The following is a 12277-nucleotide window of genomic DNA, read 5'->3' on the forward strand; positions in this document are numbered from 1 at the left end:
AAGATGAAAGCCCAATCTCAATCTCATGGTGCCAGAGCATTTAGGACTCTTATCCCTAACTTTTTATTCATCCTTAGAAAAAAACAAACCAAAACAAAAAACTGAATTAATCTTTCTTACTTTAATATGCATTTTAAAAATTTAGTAGCATCACTATTTATTCCCTCTAATATTCAGCTTGATATTATTACCATGACCACTACCATGCACACATTCATACAAACACACAGAATGCACACTTTCTGCTGTCATATCTTATTGGCAAGGTTTGATATGAGAGGATATGCCAAACCATCCTAAAGTAAGATAAATTTTGAAATTTTGTGAAATATATGTATTTTGCTTCATATAAACTATTCCCTTCAGATGTATCAGTGAGACAAACTATGGATTTCATGGTAGTGGTCTCTGGGAACAACAAAGACAAAACACATATCTTTATTTGTGTCTCTTGCAATTTCTTATTGAATAATTTACCCAAGTGGGTACCAATTTTGAATTGGAGAGCCTTCCATTTTTGTTCGTTAAAATTAAGTGTTCTTAAGGTTGCCGTTAAGCAGAAATTGGAGATGCCTTGGGGCACTCTCAGAAATGGGGAAGACATCATTTTACCTGACAGATTGTTCTACATAAGTACCACAAGAAATTGACCATATGGTCACTCCACATTCTCTAGGGACTTTCTCTTTTTAGGCTTCAAGCCAGTTTCCCCAATCTCCTTTTATTCAGACGTGTAACAGTGAGGTCCTAGAACATAGGTATTCCTATGTGGAGATTGTAGAGGCAGTTAACTTCTGCTAGTGGGATAAAGCAAATAAGTTTAACAAATCAGTTACTTTATTCTAGTCCCTTATTGATAGGGCAACAACTACATAGTCAAAGTTGGTAGGGATGCTAACGAAAGTGACAATTTCACTTAATCCACTCTAGTTCCACTATGAGGTGCCATGGCCCATTTGCAAAGATGGAGTTGCTTGAAAATAATCATAATATAAATTAAGTAAGTAGGGTCTTGCTTTTTTATGTCTTCAAAGATTCTCTTATCCTAGAATGAAGTGTTAAAACTCATTAACAACTGATTAATTAACATTAACAACTGTTAATCATTAACAACTGTTCAAATTAGGGATTTCTGTTAGACCTTCCTCATTATTTTGGATCTTGACTCTGCCAAACGTATGAAATAGCATTATCTCCTGAAATCTCATTTGTTGTTTTATATATAATATAATATAATATAATATAATATAATATAATATAAATAGTATTTTCCATCTGATCTACTATCACAGTTTCCCTAATTTAGGAAGCATCATAAAAACTGTTCATCCCACTTGCAATGACTCCACTGACTTTTCTATTGTTTTTAATAATTCTCCATAGCAAGAGGCAGCAACTCCACTCCCATTATAATACTAACTCCAAGACACTTGCATGTCCTATAGAATGTATAATGTGTTAATAGCTGGATCTGGCCTTCGTGTTCATCTGTTGCTAGACAGGTAAGCTCTACTATGGGGTTTGCTGCAATATCTGAGCCCAAGGAAGAGATTAAAGTGTCCATCCTGAGAAGTGACCTAGATACACTCCCTTTTTTTTCCTTTCCTGTAACTACCATATGGTCTTATTGCATTTAGCAGGCTGAAACTTCCCTTCTCAAATCCAGTGCTCTGCTTATGCTTAATTGAGTAGATAATAAGATTATAAAGCACAAGATCAATGGCAGGCACAGAATACCAGGTAGAGGCAACCAAGCCACAGGGCTTCCATGCAGGTGCCCCAGTTATAGTACAGATGAAGAGCCTCTTAACCTGTAATAGTTGTAAGCCATCTGTCAGGCAACATGTGAGACTGGATGCTACAGGGAGACTTGACTCACGTGGATGCAAGAGTAAGGAAAGTTCTCACTTGGGAAAATTTACCAGTAGAGCTTAGCTCATGTCCAGAGTCCTAATCATCACCCCTAATCCTGAATTCTCACTTGGGTCAGAGATTAACAGGTGCCTTTCCAAATGTTGTTTGAATTATACATGGTACTGAGAGATCCTAGAGGCCTGAATTCCTTTGCCAGAGGCCCTCTCCTAGAAGCCTCTTAGATGTTCCTTTTTGTACTTTTTTGCCTTAAAACAAAACAAGAGGGGGATGTAGCTTGTATTTATTTTGGTCTTACCCTTTTTTCTTTCTTTTTTTCTTTTTAAATTAACATATAATGTATTATTTGTTTCAGAGGTACAGGTCTGTGATTCATCAGACTTACACAGTTCACTGCACTCAGCATAGTACATACCCTTGCTGATGTCCATCACCCAGCCACCCCATCCCTCCCACTCCCCTCCACTCCAGAAACCCTCAGTTTGTTTCCTAAGATTAAGAGTCTCATATGTTTTGTCTCCCTCTCCGGTTTCATCTTGTTTCATTTTTCCCTCCCTTCCCCTATAATCCTCTTATTTCTCAAATTCCTCATATCAGTGAGATCATTTGATAATTGTCTTTCTCTGATTGACTTATCTCATTTAGCGTAATACCCTGTAGTTCCATCCACGCTGTTGCACATGGCAAGATTTCATTTTTTGATGGCTGCATAATATTCCATTGCATATACATTCTACATCTTCTTTATGCATTCATCTGTTGATGGACATCTAGGCTCTTCCTATAGTTTGGCTATTGTGGGCATTGCTGCTATAAACATTGGGGTGCATGTGCCCCTTTGGATCACTATTTGTATCTTTGTGGTAAATATACAGTAATGCAATTGCTGGGTCTTACCCCTTTTTCACTTAAACCACTAGGCTATTCTAGCAATCCTGCCATAGCTACTCCAAAGTCCAGAGATTATATTTACAAAATATTTGTCAAAGTTTTTTGTGTGTGTATGTGTGCACATGTGCACACGCATGCACACACATGTAAGCTGATAGGGAGGTGGGGAAAAGGAGTTGTTTGTTACTAGAAAAGTTGATAAGAAAAATGTAGAGAAGGCATTTGCATGATACACATAAAAGTTAGAGTCATCATAAACAGTCTAGGAAAATGTTAATATACTTCACCCTGATATATTAACCTTTCCTCAAAGAGGATCACAAAGAATCCCTATAATTTTATCAGCCAGCATTTAAATACAGAGGTGTTTCTTTGAACTTGATGGCCCTTCTTAGACAGGAGAACTGTCATCTCTCCTGCTCTATGAATGTTTTTCATAGATACAAATAAGTGTAATAGATTGTTCTTTCTATTAAATTAGAGTGTGTTGCTGTTCTGTGTCTCCACATCTGACTGGCAACCCACTATGATCACGTGGCAAAAGCTAACATAACCTTATACTTTGTTATTAATCTAATCTAAAGTTTGGGTGGTTCACTAAACTTAAAAAAGGTAAGATAGTTGCCTTAAAAAATATTATGTCTATTCTTGTAAGCCTGGCTTATTAAATGTATACCACTCACTGGACTATAAGCTAAATTAGTTGAAACACTTACTTTGTCACATTTACAAATTTATCTCTGGAGCACAGTACATTATTGGTTTCAATGTATTTTTAAAATAATGAATAACCTTTATCATTGTGCCCTAGTTATATATCCTAGCTCTTCCTACATATTCTCATCCAGACCATATGTTTTAATAATCATGTGTGGAACTTCATACTTACTTTTATTATTAAAGTGTTTTCCAAAGCTATAGATTAAGGAGCTTTTTAAATTAATAATTGTGGCAGAAATCACCTTGGTTCCTTTCTACACTGGATACAAAGAAATATAATGTTGCCCTGATGTTAGCATGTTTATATGATATTTTGGTAAAGAAATAGTGAGTGCACATGACATATGCCACCCCTGGGTGGAAATATTTAATTGCCATTGATTGAATCTTCCAATCACTCTTTCTTAGCGGCACAGAACTAGAAAGTACTGTATTCTAGATACAAGTGCCCAGAGAGTGGAGTCTCTTTCAGCCTAGCCTGCTGAGTTGCCTCGTAAATCGTAGTTTCTCCAATGACCATTTAGATTTGTAGAAGGATTTACCTAAGTGTTAAGTCACTGAGGTCAGAGAGTTGTTTGTTGTCGCAGCATAACATAGTCTGTGCTGACTGAAACAGAAATTTTCTCCCTTCATTATGTTTTATTATCCTGTCTTTTTCCCTGCAAGGATGAATAGTATTTTCATTAAAACTAAAAGGGCCTGCATATTCATTTGAAGATACCAAAAGAAAGAACTAGCTAGTGGGATTAACCATTCTTGCAAAACACCCAAAAGTGAAAGAGTGGCAGAGAAAGAAGAGAAAGACCCAGGGGTCTGGGATTATGGTTCCCATTCCCAATCCATTCCTTCTTTTGGGAAGTCCTTCCTAATCCACTTCAGAAAAGGGTCCTACCTTTTCTGGCTTGTAGTAAGAGGCAAGAATTATAATTCATGTAGTAATCTTCCTCAATTGCTAGTAGTCTGTGTCAGTTGTGAAAACCATAACAGTGAGTGTTATTTTCCTTAGTAAAATAATAGCTTCACTTAGTGGCATAGTTAAACATGGCTGTGAACCACATTATGAGTAAAATGTGGTTTAATTAGGTTGATTGTGACCATGCCTGTGGAAGTAAGGTCAGGCAGCTACTAAAACCAAGACTCACTCAAGCATGAAATTTCACTGTTGTCCTGTTTTGTTCTAACACATTATTCCAATACTTGAATTTACTCAATATTTCCTCCAAAGAGTCCATTCTGTTTCTTCTTTCTTTGTTATTGTGTAAGAATATCAACTCTACCTTCTATTCTTTATTATTACTGAATTTTCATGTCCTGTTAATAAATCATTCTGTATACTGAATGTGATCTAACAAATTTTTGCATACATATGTATGTCAAAATCAGTTAAAATAAATAAAATTACATATGTTTATGTAGTAAAATATTAAGCCAATCAATTAACACAAAAATACAATTGAACTTATATTAGTGGGACAGTATAACAGATGCAGTTTTTTAATTGATTGATGGTAATATTGATCATTCATTACTTACAAAATGGTGACCTCCACACTGTATTGGTAAATAACCAACTTTGAGGGCAACAAGTATGAGAACTAGTTGGATTGATGTGAAATTTTTATGGGGTTACAGCTCATGTTTCACTCATTAACATTTATGTTGGATATTTGGAACTTGATATTTTTCATATCATTCTGTTCATCACTTTATTCACGATATGCCATTTACAGAGCATTCTGTTTTATATACATGTGTTGACACCAGAGATGGAAAGGTTGCAAATAACATAGCTGGGCAGAATAAGTGAGAATAGGATAGGTCACCTCACTCTGGCAAGAAATTGGTTGTTACAATGGATCCAAATTTATTTTGGGAATTTGTTATAAACCACTAGGATCAAAAACACCGTGAAGTTGAGGAAATGGTCTGTGAAATAAAAAGAGCCTGTGATAAAGGGGAAGAGAACTGATGAAGGATTTTAATTACCTAGGACATAAAGGAAAAATCTAAAAAATATGCTGCTCAGAACTACATAATGCTGTTTCATAGTCAAGCATATTACTTCTATCACCTTTCTTTCACTCTAATTAAGACAAAACTTTTGTATAATCTCAAACTATACATATATTTTCAAATTACTCGTTTAGTTTTGCATTACTGAAAGTTGTGATTTCTTTTTAGTTGGCAGAGATATTCTGAAATTTTTATTAATTTGGCTGCTCAATGATGATGAAAAGTAGAAAGATGATTAATAATGATTATACACCCATAAAATCAATTCGTCACATTCACAAAGTTTTTCACTGAATATAATCCAAATTAAAGTTGATTTTGCAGTTTTTCTCCTAGTTAAAAAATAATCCTTTGATTATGATTGAAAGGCAGATCTAAAACAGACCAGAAATCTGTTAATTTGTTATTAGGAAAATAAAATTGAAAATAAGTTATATTAATATGTGTAGTTCAAAAAAAGAACCATGAGTGCTCAGCACATTTAGAGTAGAAAAAGCACTAAAAGTCTACCTAGATACGTTTTGGGATATCTATATTGTTGAGTGTTGAAAGGAAAAACAAGGTAATGAAATGTCAAAAGCCCAAAGCTGAATTTAAATAAAAGCACTCCAACTAAATAGCCAAATGAATTTGAACAGAATATAACATTATCACAACTATGCCCTTTACCTTAATTTACTGCTACCACTTTGTCTTCAGAGGGGAAAAAAAAAATAATGTAGAGTTAGAGAAGGTATTTGCAACCAGCTGGAATTTCATCGGTCTAGATTCTAAGTGCTAATTGGTATAACTCCCTAGGTAGGCACCTCTTATCATACACCATAACCTTTTATTATGAAGCTCAATTTTTTTCTTCAGGTCAGTGAAGTTTGGGCTTCTATAGGAAAATCCTAATCAGCATATATGAGGCATTATTTTCACCAATTACTGTTATTCTTTAATAGTAAATTAATATATACATATTTAATAAATTTTTTGTTGTTGTTGTTTGTAAGGGAATAAAAGCATCTTGGTGTGTTGGGTTATAAAATAAATAGTTTGTGGGTGGATTCAAGCTGGGTGATTTCTCGTCTTCTATGAGTATGACAACCCAGGTTCTAGAATATAGAATTATTTTACTCTACCATAAAATATTGTAAAAAGCTACAGTGTTCTTTTGTATTCATTTCTGGTTACTTTAAGTTCAGTGTTATAAGATAGGAAATCTTGAAAACTTACTCCAGAAATGTCACTTCCTCTGATAAAATTTAGAGTAGTACATTGAATAAAACTCAAGTTTCTGGAAGTTTCCAGCCCGAGGTCATAGCCCAGCACTGCCATTTGTTAGCTATGACCCCTTGGGCAAGTTACTTATATTTTCTTGGTGTTTTAGTTTCCTTATCTAGAAAATAATAAATTGACCTTTCTTACTGGGTTATTGAGCTAGCTAAATGAAATAATAACATAAAATGCTTAGAATGATGCCTAGCATGTGGCAATTACTGTATGAAAGTGAGATTTCATTATCTTTATGCTGTAATTTTACTTTGAATGTCAGAGATAAATGGTTCCATCTGAGAGTGCATATTGTTTCAATGACAAATCTGAAATGATCCTAGGGCTGGATGTCAAATACTATAATTGGTTCCCTCTTGGGTCCACAGACTTTGGTGTTCCTAAATGTATAAATTTATTTCCAGGGACTTGAGGGAAATCTGTATAACTCAGTCATTATTTTAGCATTTCACGGTATTTTGGGCAGTCATTTCTAAATCTAGCTGGCAAAGTATAGGAGAGTTTTCTCCTTGATACAAAAGTGAGCCAGATTTTTTTTTTTTTAAATAGAACTACTCCTAACTTCTATGCTAGATTCTCAGTAATAAAATATTTCTCTGTGTTTAATATGGAGACTCTCTTTTTCCCTCTGGAAAATTAACTTTGCTAAAAATACAGTACTACTTAGTTCACTTGAACAAACATGAAATAGAGGGGTATTTTTTTTTTTTTCAAGCAGTTTCCTCTATTGCAATCTGGATAAGCATACTAAAGCCAAATTGACTCTACAGAGTATTATGGTTATAAAGTCACATATAAGTTAAAGTAGAGACCAATAGTCATAGCATTTGGCAATGTTATATTCTCTTCCTGGGCATTCCCTATACCACATGGGTTAAGAAATCCATATCAAGTGATACTCAGAGTTTATGGGTTTTACAGTATTCTTTGAAATCCTTTAATTGTAAAAACTTCCAGTGTTGTCTCCTATAACCCTCACCTTCTTGAGAACCAAGCTTCCAAGTCTATTTGGGAAAATGGGATTTGGAGGCAATCTTAAGAAACAAATTGTTGCTGACAACATTGTCTTTTTGTTTTGGAGTGTTTCTCCAAACCCATCCTGTGAAATCTTGACACTGTAAATTCTTTATCCACTAGACTTCAAAAGTCTGAGTTGACTAGATACCTTGGGATCTATGACAAAACCCCAAATTACTAAATATATATTTCAGATTTGTTTGGGGGTAGTTGTGAGAAAGACTTAAGTAACCTGTGAGTTTCAAGTCCCAATTTGCTAATTGTACAAAAATATACATGTGAAGCAAACCTACTTTAAGTGATTACAATGATTTTTGTTTCAATATTTTGATCTTTAAATTACCATTATGGCAAAAGCCCATATTTTCCTCAAGTCCAAATAATATGCTAAATATGGCCTTCTTATATTCTTTCCATTCTACATATGGAAAAAAAATCTACTTCTTAATTAACCATAAGTACCTCATTTTTTTGTTGTTGTTGAATATTATATGCGGGAATTACAAAAATATCAACAATTAACAGAAAAGCATTTATGACCCTCAGTCACCAGTTTAATTGGTTATGTCATGGACAAATAAGAGAATCATAAAAATGATCCTTTATCTTGGGCATAGATATAATACTCAGAAGGAAGGCAAACAAAGAGTTTGGATTTGTCCTTTTTTTTTTTTTAAGATTTATTTATTTTAGTTGAGGGGGCAAAGGGAGAGAGAATATCAAGCTGATTCCACACCTAGTGCAGAGCCCAACGGTGGGCTCAATACCACAACCCAGAGATTACCACCAGGCAGAAACCAAGAATCCGGCACTCAACAGAATGCACCACTCAGGAACCCCAATTTGTCTTTTTTAATCTCCCAAAGTCATGGGATTCGAAAGCTATTAAATTGGCAAAAAAAAAAGAGAAAGAGAGAGAGACAGAAACACTTATAATAATAGGAAATAATTGCATATGAGTAAGTACACAAAATTGCATCAGAGAATAGAATTATCTAGATCTTCACTGTAAATTCCCCAAATAATTTTCATCTGTTTATAAAAATATTTGAGGCAATATTTTATTTCTGAAAAATAATGCATTTATTTTTGCATTTTACTGAAACATTAAAATACTTATAAACTTATAGCTCTATCGTCCACAAATTACCACATTTTATATACCATTAAGTTAAATTATTATTATTGTATTGTAAAATTTTATTTATTTATTTGAGAGTGAGTGAGAGCACAAGAGTGAGGTAAGGGGCACAGGGAGAAGCAGACTCCCCACTGAGCAGGAAGCCCAATGTTGGGTCAGTCAGAGATCATGATCTGAGCTGAAGGCAGATGCTTAACTCACTGAGCTACCCAGGCGCCCTATTAAGTTAAATTATTTACAGTCATATAAAGTAACTCAAAATTTTTAGGAGGATTTTGAAAAATGAAACAATATTTTGGACATAAAAACTAAGTCTTTGGGATTTAAAAATCTCTCAGGTTAAAATGATTATAATCTCTTCTAGGTATTTCTGTTTCAAAATGCTTAATTTTTATATCAAATGTTTAATTATTATAATAACAAAAGCATGGAAACAAAATCAATTGGCAAAGATTCTACATTTTTTGGCTTAATAACACTGTCTTCTTATGAAAGAAAAATAAATATTCAAGTGTACTAATTCTTTTCTTAATAAGGTAAACTATCTGCATATAGAGTACTTCTCCACAGAGAACAGAAGACAAAATCATAGTGGAATATTCATACATTTTCTTGGTGCTAATAATCCAATTTGTTTGCTCATTTTTGAGAAAATTACAGTTCTTGCCATAAGCATGGCATTAGTTTCGTTCTACCTGATTGAATCATGATCTTGACAAAGTTTTACAAGACACACAGAAGGACAATAAGTAAGTTAGAACAGATAAAACATTAGGATAGAAAAAACTACCTAACTCCAAAAGGCAACTTTTTTCATGATTTTGTAATCTTAAAATGTAATTTGAAGTAATATGTGTATATTTCCCTAGGAATTATTTTATATTCATAGCTATCTTATGCCTGAAGTTACTTCCTTTTTTTAATGTGAACAAAGAATTTGATCCTTGGCAAACATCTCATGAGGATATGAGCTCAAATATTTCAGTTAAATATTATTTTTTAATTTAATACATTAAGATAACTGAGAAAAATATTGAAAAATCAGAAATTGAATTTAAAGATAATGAAGTTCTTTATTATCACTATCTTTACTGTTCTGCCATAGTGGAACTTAACTTCTTAATAAGACCATTATAGACAATGCATTATTTGTATTTGACAAGCAATTAGAGACTTTAGCTACCCTAGTATTAAATTGTTTTTTTCCCTCTCTTCTTAAAAAGTTTAAATACCCATTAATATCAGTTATTTAAATGAAAAAAAAATTGGCTTATTGAAATCAAATAAATATTTTGTGAAACATCACAAAACAACACGGCAAAGACTAATTTTAAATGAAGGTCTTCTCTCTGATTCCAGTCCTTGATTATCAAATAATAAAACATATTTAAAGTACCTACATACATGCTATCAATAAGAAGCTACTATTTTATTATTAAAATTTTATTATGCAATATTTCATCCATAGAATAAAGGGAAGTAACATTTATAGTTTATCAAAGGGAAACACTTACATATACACCACTCAAATTAAAAATGAAGCTCCTATATGCTCTTGCCCTTTGACCACCCAGAGAAACCACAATCCTGGATCTTATGTAGACCACTGTCTTACTTGATGCACACTCACAAAAACACACACATGTACGCTCACACACACAAATCACAACTACAGGAATTCCTAAAAGGAAAAAATGCTGCTTAATTTTAGTTGATTTTAAAAAAATGGCTACCATGCTGTATGTATTTTTAGGGATGTACTTCTTCTTCTTCTTCTTTTTTTTTTGACAGGAAGTTGGATTTATTGGTGGGCATAAATATGACAGGAAGGGGTAGTGCCAAGGTTCTCATGAGTGCAGAGCCCTCCATTTGCCCAAGGGACCACGATTAGGGATGTATTTGACCCCACAGCCATCTGGGATAAGCCGCTTTTCAGCCACCATGTCTCAAATTCATCTGCATTGAACTTAGTAAAGCCCCACTTCTTGGAGATGTGGGTCTTCTGGCGGCCAGGGAACTTGAACTTGGCCCTGTGTAGGGCCTCAATCACATGCTGCTTGTTCTGCAGCTTGGTATGGATGGACATGATGACTTGGCCAATGTGGACCCTGGCTACTGTGCCCTGGGGCCTTCCAAAGGCACCCTGCATACTGTCTGCAGCCTAAATTGGAGAGAGCCATGAGGTCAGACCCCAGCATCCACGGAAAAGGCTGTCTCCAAGGTCCTTTAGGGCAACCCATACAATCAACAGGCTGCATACACTATCGAGGAGGCTACTGTTTGCAGCCATGGCACACTGGGCCCCCATAGACAAAGAGTACAGTCGGCTTAATTGGCTGCAGAGGGATTTACTTCTTTAACTGAGTATTGTATTGTTAGGATTAACTAATTTCTTTTGAATGTCATATAATCTTTAATTCTATAAGTATAACAACCATGGAAGTAACACAACTATTTATTAGACTATTTACTGGACTTTTTTCCCTCCAACATTTTACCCTTTTTAATTAAATTAATTTGCATACAATGACATTTACCATTTTTAGTGTAAATTTCTGCAAGTTTTGAAAAGCACTCACAGTTATCTGGCCACCACCACAATGAAGATATTTAACAGTTAAAATACTCCAAAACTTTTCCCATGACATGTTGTGGTCAACCTCCAACTATCAGCCTCTGGCAACACTGATATTTTCTGTTCCTATAGTTTTTCATTCTCCATAATGTCCTATCAGTGGAGTCATAGTGTATATAGACTTTGGAGTCCACATGACACATTTGTGTTTCATCCATGATTTTATAAATTAGTAAGTTTTTTTCTTCTTCTATAGACATTCTACAGTGGATTTATTGAGTCACCAGATGAATGACATTTGAGTTGTTACCACTTTAAAATGATTATAAATAAATCTACTATGAACATCCACTTGCTAGGTTTTATGTGAACATGTTTGCATTTCATTTAGTACATATATAAAGTGAGATTCCTGGAACATAAGGTAAGTATATGTTTAAGTTTTTAAGAAACTGCATAACTGTTTTTCAAAAGGACTGTACAATTTTGCTTTGCCACCAACAATATAACAATTCCAGTTGTTCTGCAACCTAGCCGACCTAGTCACATTGAAGGTGACGTTTTCCTTATTGTTGCTGCTATTGTTTTCTTTTGTTTTTCCTATTTCAGGAGGTATGGACTAACTTATGGTGCTTTTAATTTGCATTTCGCTCTTGACTAATAAAATTGGGAATTTTTTACATGTTTTTCTGATTTTTAATTCATACCTGATACATATCAGGCATTCAAAAACATTCTGAAAAAACATTATTCCAACAATGCTTTGGAAAATT

At 34.1% G+C, this 12277-nt stretch overlaps 1 non-coding gene and 1 pseudogene across 1 annotated transcript; both read right to left on the reverse strand.

Annotated features, from left to right (window-relative positions):
* Positions 1-10636: 10636 nt before the first annotated feature.
* Positions 10637-11237, reverse strand: LOC125094682 (60S ribosomal protein L10-like; annotated as a pseudogene).
* Positions 11138-11271, reverse strand: LOC125096649 (small nucleolar RNA SNORA70). The gene has a single exon (XR_007126313.1). It is a non-coding gene; the product is annotated as a small nucleolar RNA SNORA70 (small nucleolar RNA).
* Between the last annotated feature and the right edge of the window lie 1006 nt (positions 11272-12277).

This window comes from Lutra lutra, chromosome 3, assembly GCF_902655055.1.
Source record: "Lutra lutra chromosome 3, mLutLut1.2, whole genome shotgun sequence".
NCBI classification, from domain to species: domain Eukaryota; kingdom Metazoa; phylum Chordata; class Mammalia; order Carnivora; family Mustelidae; genus Lutra; species Lutra lutra.